Source organism: Periplaneta americana, chromosome 2 (assembly GCF_040183065.1).
Source record: "Periplaneta americana isolate PAMFEO1 chromosome 2, P.americana_PAMFEO1_priV1, whole genome shotgun sequence".
Lineage (NCBI taxonomy): Eukaryota > Metazoa > Arthropoda > Insecta > Blattodea > Blattidae > Periplaneta > Periplaneta americana.
Window position 1 is genome coordinate 88,109,022 of NC_091118.1, and position 15,694 is coordinate 88,124,715.

At 35.9% G+C, this 15,694-nt stretch overlaps 1 long non-coding RNA gene across 1 annotated transcript in view; it reads left to right on the forward strand.

Moving 5' to 3' along the window:
* Positions 1 to 229: 229 nt before the first annotated feature.
* Positions 230 to 15,694, forward strand: part of LOC138694393 (uncharacterized) — a 31,016-nt gene continuing 15,551 nt past the window's right edge. The window contains exon 1 of the long non-coding RNA XR_011330921.1: positions 230 to 3,073. This is a non-coding gene — a long non-coding RNA (uncharacterized lncRNA). The remainder of the gene's footprint in view (positions 3,074 to 15,694) is intronic.

A 15,694-nucleotide genomic window follows, 5' to 3' on the forward strand; every position in this document is an offset into this window, starting at 1 on the left:
GTCTCGAGTCACAAATGTATAAGTTGATGTTTGATGGCGTCACATTAATTAGATATTGAGGTGCCCGAGATCAAAATGTGCTATGTGACTTTTTTTTAGAAAATGAGTTATTGGAATCGTTGGCAAGTTTGGGTTGAAAACTTTACACAGTAAAAGATTTAGTTTCAAAATGATTTATTATAGATGTGTAAAATGCATAGAAAAAAATCAGTACATAAATCAGATGTAGGAAATTTTTGCACTTTTCTTAAAATTCTCTTTGGATAACATAGCCCATTTTGATCTCGGGCAACTCATTGTGGTAGAAGGAGTGTTTAGTACGTCTCGTGATGATGTGTATAAGTCGTACTTACATATTTACAGATATTGGATATTTAGCAGAATTCAGTTCAAGATGACATCCAGATCATTGTGAACGCATACATTATTTTTTCACGGAAGTGGAAGAAATGTAATCACTTCTTCATTAATGTAAGTGATCATAGCTATTTACTGAACTGTTTCGTCATTGACATAGGTTTGGTTAGACTATAATATTAGCTTAGCAATGTTAAGTTGATCGTTATTATAAATTGAAATGTAACTTTGAAGTTATCTATATATTTAACTTTTTTTCTTCTTTTTTGTTTTTGCGAACTTTTTGTGTTTTGAATTTACTTGCGAGCTTTTAGATTTTTATTCAAAATTTTAATGTTTTCCACTCATTTTTTGTTAGTGTTTTCAAAGACATTATATAGTATAGAGGAGTCAGCCGAGTTAACTCTGTGGTAGCGTGTCTGCCTTCAGACTAGCTGGCCTGGGTTCGATCTCTGGTGGGGTCAGAAATTTTCATTTAAAATTTCTACCTTGGGACTAGGAGAGATGGTGGTGCACAACTTCTAATCACAAGATTGTGCACTAATATGCCTGGGTTAAATCCCAAATCTCTCCGCAGTGCATATGAAGAGAAGGCATATTTCACTCTTGATAATGATTCGTCCGTTGGACGGGGACTTTAAGCCTGGCGGGCCCCTTGGTGCTATTCGATAGGAGTAGGCTACATGTCGGCACCAGGTTTCCCCTTCTCCCTTTCTCATCTTCATCATCACCACTCATTCCATAGACTACACTTACACGAACACTTACACATACAGTCACCCTAGACCAAGACATAACACTCCACAGATACACATCATGTACAGCGTGGCCTGCCAAAGTGGTGTGCAACAGTATAAAATGGGTCACAGTCCTGCCATCTATCCGGAATATGCGTAACCCGAATCACGTAAAGTGAAGTGGGTAGGCATTGGATACATACATACATACATACATACATACATACATACATACATACATACATACATACAGTATAGAGTGTTTTCATTTTTGGGGAAAAAATTGGGGATTTTGGGAATGTAATAGGCAGTCATGGACAGCCGATAAGCGATGGTCCTCCAGCTTGAGGGTTGGGCAAAGGGCTAACAAGCCATCACCGTAAAAAACAGCTGGTTACGAAACCAAACAATATAGAGTATTAGTTGGGAGGCCGGAGGGAATAAGACCTTTGGGGAGGTCGAGAGATAGATGGGAGGATAATAATCAAATAGGTTTGAGGGAGGTGGGATATGTTGGTAACAACTGGATTAATCTTGCTCAGGATAGGGACCGTTGGCAGGCTTATGTGAGGGCGGCAATGATCCTCCGGGTTCCTTAAAAGCCATAAGTAATAATAATAATAATAATAATAATAATAATAATAATAATAATAATAATAATTTTTCTCGACAGGACAGAAACAGTTGTTCTGCGTATTCACCGATGAAGATGATGATGATGGTGATAATAATAATAATAATAATAATAATAATAATAATAATAATAATAATAATAATAATAATATGCCAAAAATATAGATTGCTTATTTATTTCAAATTTGGGATATTTTACTTGAAAATGGAGACTTTTTGTGTACTATTTAGAGACATTCAGCATGGTAGTGTTGGCAATTGTGGGCTCCGCAATTCCGCACGGCGGACAGACGAATCACTGTCCAACAGATACTAATGGTTAGAATATTTTTCGCCATTTTACATAAATTGTTCGGATAAGGAATCTAGTGAAGCAGAGAAATGACACATTTTTCGTACAAAAGAGACGAAACCTCCTCAATTAATCTACAGCAGTTATATCGTTTATTTGACACTGAGAAACGGAATATAATCAACGTTTTACAATATCTCAAGCTATTGAGCCAAAGTTATAGATGTCCTGTCTGTAATCAAGATATGAAACTTGTTGAAAGAACACAACTTAAAGACAGGTACGAGTGGCAGTGCACGAAAAACAACGACCGTGATATACTTGAACATCACGTTGTGAGATCATTGCGAGAAGGCACCTGGTTTTCGCAGTCAGAACTGACTTTAGAACAGGTAACACTTTTAACTTATTTCTGGGTTAAGGAATTACCACTAAAGTTCGTATTGGAAGAAACCAGGATTAGCTCGGGTACTGTTGGCGACTATTTCATTTACTGTCGGGAATTTTGTGACATTATCCTGACACAAAAAGAAAACAAAATAGGTGGAGAAAAACATATAATCGAAATTGAAGAATCTCCTTTCCCTAAGAGAGAATATCATGGAGATAAGAGAATTTACAAAAAATGGGTGTACGGAGGTGTTGACAGGGAAACTGGAGAATGCTTCCTCCATCCTGTTGAAAATAAATCAGCAGCAACACTCCTAACTGTTATAAAAGAAAGGATTCTTCCAGGTACTACGATTTACTCAGATTGCTGGAAGTCCTATGACTGTCTTTCCCATAAAGCTTACAATGACCTTACTGCAAAGTATTCTATTACTTTCAAGGATAAGGAAATTAATTTTCAAACTAACACAATAGATGGTATGTGGAAATCAGCGAAGGAGAAAATGTCATCCAAAATTAGTCGAACACCACAGTTCAACTCCTATCTGTGTGAATTGATGTACCGAAGAAGCAGAGGAGAGGAGAACCGCTTCATGAAATTCATTAAAGATATTGCTGCTGTCTACACACCAAGTGCACAGGATTAGTCTACTGTCATGCAATAGTAAGTACGTTAGACCTGCAATGCAATTAATTATAAAAACCCAATAGGCCCTACATTTTATTTTCAGCATGTCCGAAATAGGTAACATAACCTGTTACAATTGGATGTTAATTAAAAACAATATGTAGGCCTATCACTGATAGAAATAAGTACCGTACTTTTGGATCTAATCTAATTTATCATATGGCAACACTAGAAGACCAATTGTGGAAGTACAGTAGTCTTAATTTGGTGAAATATAAATTCCAAACTCGAAAGTTGGTTACACATCAATATCGACTTTTCCGTCTAGAACTAAAGATAAGTTAACAGTGTTTTCGTAAAAGACGAGTAGGCCTATTTTATTTTGTTCGTTTAAAAACATGTTCTTTCTCGAAACTGGTTAAATGTACATTCGATACGATGATAATTTTGGGAGAAACTAGCACTGAGGTAATTAGCTCTTGTGATTTCGGAAGTGAAAACCGTTGAATTTATAAGGGATTTTTGTGGCGATGCAATTGATCGTATATGCAAGACATAATAAAAGCCTAAACTAACCAAACCTAACCTGTCACAGATTCGTATATGCAAGGTATATAAGAGGAGTACGAAGGGAACTACCTTTAACGCTAGTTTAGACTAATTTTGTTTCAAGAGGTTTCTAATAAATCACAGACGGAATAATTAGGCACTGATCTGCTTTAATACATTTAAATACTTTTCTTACACTGTTGTTACAGTAATGAAACTTGTTTTGTGAAATAATTATTTTATATTGTTCATGTACCGTCTATCTCTAATTGTGACTGAGTAATGATCTTTCATAATTGAGCAGACTGTTATTACTGTAGAATACAGATAGACATTACATAACAAGGCCTCATAGAAGAGAATCCAGTGTGCATTAAGCATTGGCTAAATAATAAGCACATCGTCGCCACCTCATAGCAACGTATTTTGGTCCAGGGAAAATACTAGTATATTTTTTTTGAAAACACTCAATGCTGTACTGTATTGTATTGTTGCTCCAGAGAAAATAGAATGTGGTATTGCTACAGAGTGGCGGTGATGTGCTTATCATTAACTACCGTAACATGTGTAGCCTATTAAATTTACTCATGGAAAAATAAAAGACCTGCTGAATGACGTTCTTTATGGTGGCCATGCAATAGGCCTACAGTTGTACCGAAATTTAGAATCATACTATCTTTATGATCCACTTACTGTTTTCCCTCCTATGCCTGTAGAATGCACCTAACTCTGTTCTGCCATTATCTGTTTATAATTTAGATAGTGATATAATTTAACTCACGAAAACCAAATACACAAATTTATTATTAAGAAATAATTTTCCAGTTGTCCACATTGTTTACTGTGCATATTTGTGTGAAGGATTGGCAAAGGTTTATAGTCTACCAAAACAAAAATATTCGTGCTGTATTATTTTGAATAGGCTGTAATAAAATTGAATATTTATTTCCTATTCATGCTGTATTATTTATAATATAATAGAATTGAATATTTATTTCCATCAACATTGTTTCTGTCAGAACGGACTTGCTATATTTCATTTCTACAGGACTGTCTTAACTCTGATCATTACAATTTATTTATGTACCAAGTCACCAGCATTACAGCTGTTCCCTGCTCTGAGTTTACTAAGCAGATAAATTCATCTGAACTACTTACGATAAGTACTAGAGCTGTTAATCACTGTACTGTGAAGAGTTCACGAGATCAGCCCTTATACGAATGTGGCGTAATGCCATTCCTACACACAGACAACAACCAGTGTAATGCCACTCTTGCTCGCAGAAAATGTTAGAATGACACACTACTAACTACATTACAGTAACTAACCTATATGAAAACATTCGATCTACTTGTAAAATATAACCTAACACTTTCAACTTACACAACACATCGACACAGAGCTAGTCTCAAACTACTGGATATTTGGAGCCACAATATTATATTAAACACCATGTGGCGACAGTAATGTCATCTGTTTAGTGTCATAATAGTCATAACTCATAACAACTTACCTTATCTCTGGTCAGTTCTAGGAAGAGTAGTGCTCCATTCATCAATACCTCCCCACATCGCACCTAATTAAAATAAACCTCACAGAGATTTCCTCGTAAGCCCCCTGCCTTAAGTGTAGTTTACATTTGGATGGTGTTAACTTATGTATAAACTGAGCAATCGTCAAAAATGACTTTGAGACATTTGCATAAATGCAAAAACGTTTGTCTAAATTCTATGGAATGAAGAGTGTTAAGCTTATAGGCTATATCAAAATGAAGAAGAAGACGTAAATTGTGTTGTGAAGGTACTGGTATCAAAATTAATAATATCCTTCAAATGTTGCCGTTATTCAATAAAATGGTGCTTGGTCACTTAATGCTTTATAAATTGAAAGTAATTTTTTTTTTCCATCACTTGACTAAGACAAAAATATCGTTTAATCATTTAATGTAATTATAAAATATCAGTAGGCCTACTGTATAGAAAATTGGAACTACTCTACAAACTGTTTATGAAATGTAAATGAAAAATTTGCTAACTCACGGATTACAAAGTCCACATTAAGTGTTACATTCTTCAAGTGAATTTGATTATAGACGCAATTTTATAAGTAAAATTAAACAAAAACCTCTCGTTTTCAGCATTAAAACTCTCTTGCACAATATTCATACAAGAATTATTACAGTATGTTTCAAATAAAAATCAACATGAAAACACCATAATTGTTTCAATCTCAATCAAGAAAATTACAAAATTTGTAATATTTCATATACTAAGAATAAAGTACAGAAGTTACAGTCAAAATATTTAATGATCCAAAAATACAATTTCTGTGGCTAAGGAATATGTAGGCCTAAATAAGAATCTTAAGATTGATAGAGGTCAAAAGAGAAAGATCTTGGGTCATTTGCTTCATGAGAGAATGTATGTCATGAAGTTTCACTTTTGAAATAGGCCTAGGTTTTCCATTGGGCAATAAGGGAAGTAAGTAGATCATGTAGAATTGGTGTGTTTTCATTTTGAAGCCAGTGGGCAGCTGTAGATTTCTCAATACTATAGTTTTTTCTGCATCAAACTGAGTTTTGAAGAATATGCTGTGAGGTTTGTTTTTCTTTAGTTCTATTGCTCTAACTTACAGCCAATTTACCTTCTCATTGTATGTTCCTGCTTTTCTATTTATAATATGCTTCTCCAGAGCAACTGTACTATGGAAATCGATTCTGGTTATTCTGTGATAATGTCAGTGAAATGAGTCCAGGGTCCAGCGCAAAAAGTTACTCCGCATTTGCTCTTAATGGGTTGAGGGAAAACCCCGGAAAAAACATCAACCAGATAACTTATGCCAATCAGGATTTGAACTTGGGCCTACAGTCACGATCATTTGGGAAGAAACTAGGGCCTAGAAAAAGGAATCTTTGTCTAATATTTTCACTGGTGTGTCCTGCTGCTTCAAAACAACTTTGAATCGAAAACGGCATAACCCAGAAATTGAAGTTTTGAGAAAAAGGTCTTTGAAATATTTGAGTAGCTGTATAAATAACACATTTTTAGTCATAGTAAACAACAGAGATTCACGCTATTAATATTTTATTAACTGAAAAACATTTTAATTTATATAAATGTGTATACAGTAAGGAAGAAATAGTCGTTATAAAATAACCTTGCAATTGTCCTTATTCCATTCAATGGCCTTTCTTCCATTCAATTACCCTATGCATGGAAAAACGACAGAACTAATTTCCTTCTGCGATTTCTTGTTGAGGATTAAATAAAGAGGATTACACAAGGAATATGAACACAATGAACTGTTTTAAGGACAACATTGTGATTCATCATATTTTAAAATTCGTGAGAAATGATTAAAGTAAAATGCTTCCTTAACCATATTTTCAGAACAATATTAAAGATTCCACTTGAAATGGTAAAGCTATTGTGTAAAAAAAAAAAGAAAACGAGGAAATTCTTTACGAAAAAAGTGCTAGATACAACAGAAGTCAAGTAAATTGATGAAACTTTGCAAAGACTAGTTCAAAGTGACCTAAGTCTTCTGTTCTTCTGACAGGAATGTGTAGAGACTCCTTACATCATTTTCCTTCCTCGATTTCACAGGGCTGGGACTGCTGGAACATCTAAATCTGTTAACAGCTGTTGTCTGCATGTAGGAATGGCATTACACCACATTCCTATAAGGGCTGATCTCGTGAACTCTTCACAGTACAGCGATTAACAGCTATATATAACACTAGGTTCAGCCTTGTCCAGTTCATATTTCTTACACGTGCTGGTATTTAAAAACTTAGCACACACACGAACTCCTAAGTCTCAAATGGAAAACAGACGTAGTGGAACAAGCTTCTAAACCTCACTACACTTGGTGACAATTAGTCACTAATGTTGCTCGCCTACTCTAGTCACAATCATGCTAAGTCATGAATGCTGTTGTCAGACTGCTCACCTAATCTAGTTGCAATCACGCTGAATCATGGATGCTGTTGTCAGACTGCGCTTCCTGTGCATCTGATTGTTATCAAGGAACTACGAAAAGAAAAAAGTTATTACAGAATAGTTTTGTTTTATTTCGAATATAATGCATATTTTACAATTTCGGTACAAAAATCGAGTAAATTCTCGTGCCTCCCTTGGTAAACACTGAGGAGGCGCTCTTCACAGTTTGAAAAACACTGGGCTATACAGTTTACATATTAATATTTAAGAATTTTTTGTCGATCCATAATTTTCTTAGATTATCAGTTACAGGACATACTAATACTATATGGATCACATCTTCTTTCATGCCGCAGAGGGAACAGATATCCTTTCCTATGTTACTCCTACTGTTTATGATTTGACTGATGCTGCATTGCTGTGTTTCTGTGTGACCTGTTTTATTTCATGGTGCATTATTTTGTTGTTGTTAACAGCCATCTGTTTTACTGGTTACAGCCAGAATCTCATTTATATTGTGATTTATTATGTAGCCAAATCTCACCACAGGCAGTCTGTTAATTAACGAGTGGTCACTTCGAGAATGGGAATATTTCAAGTTGTTTCATCTCGTTGCTTTGAAATTTCAGCTCGCTTCACTCGACATTACCTATGATTGAGGTTCTGGCAGATATGTATATCTGTTATCTCACTTGACAATATGCGTCAGAGGAAGAACAATAAGTTACATACATCTCAATTCTGATTAGTGATCTATGTTATTAGTCAGCGATGTATGTAATGGAGGGGTAAGAAACTGGTTATCTTACCCCATCATCGCCTGGCTTAGTTTCCTCATGAGTGATGTCTTATTGGTGTTACTTATGAGATTCCAATCAGTCTTCAGACTGCTGACTAAACATACATACTGATCGATGTTGGGTAGTAGTGGTGGGATGTGATTTCAAGACCTAGGATCTTGTCACTGTGACAGGTTTATCACTGGTTCTGACTGTGACTACATTAAAAAATCACAACTTCGAGAAATCGCCTTCTCTGTCTGATATGTGACAATGATGGCGACTGATGTATGTATATGTGACAACTCCAGAGTCCAGGAGATGAACTTAATGGGCAACATAAGTAACTGGGATCTAATTAATTTTCGTTCCATTCAAATGTTAATGCCAGCAACTCTTTGATACTGAAGCTGTTCCTTGCTATATTCTTCACGAATGATTCACCTAATCATTCGTGAACATTGTTGCGTGAATATACGTGCCCACACTTCACGTTAACACAGCTCAGGACATGTTTTGTTTTTAGTATACTTGCAGTGCTAATCACTATTGTTGATATTAAACATGGCATTGGTACTTCAGAGCGATAAACATAACCACCTGATGTTTTATGCTGAGAAACATTCACAATTGCCAAGATCATCCGGACACAAAAATTACACTGTGCCAAAATCGCTGTTATCTGTCACTGCGATTTTTCCGGAACTATGATTGCAAAATGCTATCACACCCTACCATAGGTGGAGTTATGGGGGGAGGGGGGCACTGCTCTCCCAAACTTGTCTCAAATTTTTTCTACTAACATTAGAAAATATTGAATTCAAAAGATCTTTTTTGCTTTTGTTTATGATTAAGTTTCTGTTCCTAAATTGATTAATTAATGCAGTAGTCCCCAACTCAGAGCACTGTGTGTCGTCATCAAGCCTTACCCGCTCGCCCTCTTGGCAAGGGAAAGTCATAACAGGGCAGGTAAGACGTTCAGCGGCAGGACCACAATATGAATTTACTGCATAGGTTTATGATTGTTTTCTGATGATAAAAGATATGGGCTAAATAGAAATAACTACGGTAAATAAATTATCTTAAGCAATTTGAAAAACATTGTAGCCTATTTCAACAAAGTTAGAATTTAATAAATTTATAATTGCTTTCAGAAATATAATATACATTTCATGTTAATTATTCGGAAAATGCAAGACAATTACTGTAAAAGTGTAAACTGCTTCTGTTAAAGAAAATTTTGAACAAAACATATAACAACCCTAGGAATAGCAATGCAGAAATTAACTCCATTCCATTCACTCAACACTGGCATTAGCACTGATTTTTCAGGATTTGTTTAATTCTCTTTTCCCTCAGCAATTTCTCAATGCTTGGAACTATTGTTTGTATAGTGCATAATGTGACAGCACATTTTAAGTTGTGATCCGATACTTGGCTTCCATGATATGGCTTGTTTATCTTCTTCATACGAAAAAATTACTGTTCGCACAGATATGTGAATCTGAAAATGCATGTCTGTACAATCGGGGAAATCTAACACATGGAAAGTTCATATAAAAGTCAGGTAACTTCTTTTATTTTGATATTTGTCCTTCAATTCACTACCATAAAGTAAATCAATAAGTTTCAATAATAATCGAAAAATTTTCCTAGTCTTTAAATCTAGAATCAAATTCCTAGCGCAGATTGCATGAATATATTCTTCGAAAATCAAAGTCTTTAGAAACTAGTAGCCCTATATTAATTTTGAAAATTGTGCTGTAATTTATCCTTTTAGTTAAGCTAACATTCCATAATTAGAGGTGGTTTTGTATTAAATGCCTTCACTCTGTCATATAACTGTGTAATAATCTTGTTCTTACCTTGTCGAAAACAATTTAAAGCATTCAGATAATTCCATTAAGAAGGCAAATTCACAAATCCATTTTTTCATTTTTCACTTATGATATAGGCTTTTCTTTTTTCTCTGTGAACGATGATGTTTCCTCCCTCAGTTCAAAGAATCTATCCAATAATTTGCCACGACTTAGTCACCGCACTTTACTATAATATGACATTCGTTAAGAAAGACTTAAATTGACAATGAGTGAGGCCTTTCGATCTAATTGTGTTGGTGGTTTTTCCAACTGGGCTACTTTCATAACACCATTTTTTATTTGTTTTGCACATCAATTTTGTTGGTGTACAGTATAATGCAGTGATTAGAAATAACTTAATGGGATAAATTAATGCTTTTCACTTCTTCCCTTAGACTCCTTATTACACCCGTTTCACTTCCAACCATGGAAGGAGCACCATTGGTTGCCAAGGATATAAGTTTATTCCAAGGAAGTCCAAACTAATTTCTACGGCCTCTGCATGAAAATATCGGAACCGTAATAGTATCCTTTATAAGAACAATATGTAAGAGTTCTCCTTAATCTGAAGGTTTTCAATAACGCCTCTTACAAAAATCACCAGTTGGGGATTATTGCTTACATCAGTACTTTCATCTACCAAAGAATAAGAAATGAAAGAATGACAAATAATTACTAGTTGCACCTGAACATCCTTGGATGGGACGCATCACGGTGAAGGAGACAAGCTGATAGATTGAAACTCCTACACTTGTTGTGAGAAAAGTTCTTCAGTTGTAATTAAACATTCTTTAAATTTTCAATCTTCAAAAGGTTTCTAATGTCTTACTATTAAAAGTGAAATTTTATAACTGAGTCACACAGCCGATTCACTGGTATTGTTATCTTAAACAATTTCTAGCTCATTCTCCTTCAATTGTTGAATTAATGCTGAATGCTCTTCACTTTCGTATTTGCCATATTCGTTACTGTGAGTTGTATAATGTATTAGTAAGTTGTATTTCTTCAGTGTGCCCTACGTTTTGAAGTGTTTTCTGCTCCTCATATCTCTTGTTTGAATGGATGGCATGAACCGCCTCTGTTCACAAACTGGTCCTTGCCCTCTACAGTAAGCACGCATCAGCCAATCATTGCCCGCGCCTGTTCATACACGAGTTGATGATCACTGAATTAATGTCTTCAGATCATGTATCTGGACTATAATATTTATTTTAAATTTCTGAATATGTAAGAATTTCTATACCAGTATCTCATTTGAGGAATGGAAGCACTGTAATGTTTCTTTTGTAACAGCCTCTACAAGTCTGCAGGTTTTCAGGCCACCACTTGGAGAATATGAATAACATACAGCACAACAATGCAGGAAAAAGAAACGTGATTCTGGTATAATGTGTAAACTTAAAGACGAGATTAAATAAAATAATTCGAGTTTGCATTTCATAATTATGATATCTTCAGGAAGGTAAACTTTATATTAAGAAGTTTCTGTTAGCACTGTTACGTACAGTGGCAATTCCTCCATGAAAGATATGACAATGATCCTACAGTTTAATTTCGTGCCTCTGAGGATAGAAAACGTTTTAATTACAGATTTTGATTTTCAATGCGTCCCGACGCAATAATTTCCTTTAAGCTTGCATATTCTGTCGTGAGTTGTCGCCACTGCACAGTTCAGAAATAATTTCCGAGGAACCACCCAAATATCTTACAGCAAACAGTTTTTTTCTAGCAGGGAAGTTAGTGGACAGAGGAGAGTGCGGAGGGAGGGGTATGGCTTGTATTTAACCGAGTTTGAGGATATGACCGCTTATCCTAATACTACGACCCTTCTTTCTGGGTGATGGAGACCCAATACAATAAAAATATTCAAGTATCCTTGTACTTACTTACTTACTTACAAATGGCTTTTAAGGAACCCGAAGGTTCATTGCCGCCCTCACATAAGCCCGCCAGCGGTCCCTATCCTGTGCAAGATTAATCCAGTCTCTATCATCATATCCCACCTCCCTCAAATCCATTTTAATATTATCCTCCCATCTACGTCTCGGCCTCCCTAAAGGTCTTTTTCCCTCCGGTCTCCCAACTAACACTCTATATGCATTTCTGGATTCGCCCATGCGTGCTACATGCCCTGCCCATCTCAAACGTCTGGATTTAATGTTCCTAATTATGTCAGGTGAAGAATACAATGCGTGCAGTTCTGTGTTGTGTAACTTTCTCCATTCTCCTGTAACTTCATCCCTCTTAGCCCCAAATATTTTCCTTAGCACCTTATTCTCAAACACCCTGAACCTATGTTCCTCTCTGAGTGAGAGTCCAAGTTTCACAACCATACAGAAGAACCGGTAATATAACTGTTTTATAAATTCTAACTTTCAGATTTTTGGACAGCAGACTGGATGATAAGAGCTTCTCAACCGAATAATAACACGCATTTCCCATATTTATTCTGCGTTTAATTTCCTCCCGAGTGTCATTTATATTTGTTACTGTTGCTCCAAGATATTTGAATTTTTCCACCTCTTCAAAGGATAAATTTCCAATTTTTATATTTCCATTTCGTACAATATTCTGGTCACGAGACATAATCATATACTTTGTCTTTTCGGGATTTACTTCCAAACCGATCGCTCTACTTGCTTCAAGTAAAATTTCCGTGTTTTCCCTAATCGTTTGTGGATTTTCTCCTAACATATTCACGTCATCCGCATAGACAAGAAGCTGATGTAACCCGTTCAATTCCAAACCCTGCCTGTTATCCTGAACTTTCCTAATGGCATATTCTAGAGCGAAGTTAAAAAGTAAAGGTGATAGTGCATCTCCCTGCTTTAGCCCGCAGTGAATTGGAAAAGCATCAGATAGAAACTGACCTATATGGACTCTGCTGTATGTTTCACTGAGACACATTTTAATTAATCGAACTAGTTTCTTGGGAATACCAAATTCAATAAGAATATCATATAATACTTCCCTCTTAACCGAGTCATAAGCCTTTTTGAAATCTATGAATAACTGATGTACTGTACCCTTATACTCCCATTTTTTCTCCATTATCTGTCGAATACAAAAAATCTGATCAATAGTCGATCTATTACACCGAAAACCGCACTGATGATCCCCAATAATTTCATCTACGTACGGAGTTAATCGTCTCAAAAGAATATTGGACAAAATTTTGTACGACGTCAACAAAAGTGATATTCCTCGAAAGTTACCACAGTTGGTTTTGTCCCCCTTTTTAAAAATAGGTACAATTATGGACTCCTTCCATTGTTCTGGTACAATTTCCTTTTCCCAAATAGCAAGTACAAGTTTATAAATTTCGCTATATAATGCACTCCCACCCTCTTGTATTAATTCTGCTGGAATTTGATTGATACCTGGAGACTTGAACTTTTTCAGATTTTCTATCGCAATTTCGACTTCTGAAAGCATGGGTTCCGGTATAAATGGCTCAGCAGTTTGTATTTCAATTTCGTCCCGATCATTTCTATTTGGCCTATGTAGATTTAGTAGTTGCGCAAAATAGTTTTTCCATCTGTTTAGGATTGATGGAGAGTCTGCAAGCAAGTCACCATTCTCATCCTTGATCACGTTTACCCTTGGCTGATATCCGTTCTTAAATTCCTTTATACCCTTATATAAATCTCGAATGTTTTTATTCTTACTATTTGTTTCTACCTCATTCAGTTTTTCCTTCAAGTAACCTCTCTTTTTATTCCTAAGTGTACGACTTGCTTCCCGTCTTTCATTGAAATAATTATCTCTCTTCTCCTCAACTGGATCCTGTAAGAAATTCAATTTTGCCTGTTTCCTTCTTTCTACTACCATGCAACAATCTTCATCAAACCACGGTTTCTTTTTCTTAGTTTCATAATAACCTATGCTCTGCTCAGCTGCAATTTTGATACTATCTCTGATATTTTCCCACACGCTATTAACATCTAATTCTTTCTCAACTTCGTCGGAACTTTCTAAAGTGGCAAACCTATTCGAAATTTCGATCTGATAATTTTGCTTAGCTTCCTCGTCCTTTAATTTCAAAATATTGAATTTAGTAATATTAACTTGTTGCTCTACTCGCTTGGCTACTGATAATCTTTCTCTTAATTCTCCAATCACCAAATAATGGTCAGAATTACAGTCTGCACCCCTGAAAGTTCGAATATCTACTATACTAGTATGTCTCCGTTTATCTATCAAGATGTGATCTATTTGGTTGTGTGTCAATCCATCTGGAGAAGTCCAAGTATATTTATGTATATCCTTATGGGGGAATGTTGTACTTTTGACAATTAAATTTTTCGATGTGGCAAAGTTGACTAATCTAACTCCATTGTCACTACTAATTGCGTGTAGGCTCTCTTTTCCAATAGTTGGTCTAAAAATATCCACCCGTCCTACTTTATACTCTATTCCAGATGTGTTGGGAATGCAAGTAAACAGAAGCAGACAGAGACAAAAAGCGCGGGTCACAAGCTGCCAAACTGACTTTGCGAAATTATTAATGAACATTGTCTGGAATTTTAATAGAGAGTAAAATAATATAATAGAGGGGCCAAGGTTCGAAACTGAACTGCAGCACCATCAGATAGATAGAAAATAATGTAATGTAATATTACACGTACCTTTTGTTATCACCGTTTCGTGTTTATTCACTCTCTGAAGTGCTGTCTTCTCCGATGTTGATGACCATTTCTTCAACCTCCTCCACTATATTGTCCATGTCCCACAATCGAGGTTCTTCTGTCACTATCACATGGCGAACACAGTCTGCCCATTTTTCAGCTGTTACGTGTTCGAAACTTTCATTAAGTAGCCTTCTTACTTCTTGTAATTTAAATGTGGTATTGCGCTTGTAATTTAAATGTGGTATTGCGCGCCGCCACATAACCTTTCACTTGAGCCCTATTAACTCAATTGGATTGAGTTCACAGTGGTACGTTGGTAGTCGTAACACTGTCATATTATGGTTTTTTGCCATTTCATCTACTACGTTTTTGTCATATGTACTTCTATGCTGTGAGACAAGGAACAACAACTCTTTTTTCAACAGCCCTTCACTGTCCAGCGGAATCTGTTTAAACTTAAGCCATTCCAGAATATTATCCCTGCTCCAAGCGGTTGTGGGTAACTTCTCCTTCTTCACTGTATGGTATGGGGCGTTATCAAGTACGATAACACTTCCCGGTTCTAGTTTAGGCAGTATTTTCCCAAACCACTCATGGAATGCCTCCCCTGTCATTTCTCCGTGGTACTCCTTCGTAGAATGCGACTCAAACACCCATAACGCATTATCTACGAACCCATTTTCATTTCCAATATGCACTACAATTAGCCACTTTCCTTTTCCTGTTGGATTTCTCAAACCGACACTTAAACCTTTTAAAAAAGCATCTTTAGGACTAACTATTTTCGTATCTTGCCACACCTTACCCCTGGTAATTCCTTCGTTGAGCCAAGTCTCATCCATATAATAAATAGTTTTGCCCTGTGCTCTATATCGTCTAATATCTCTAAGGTACCTG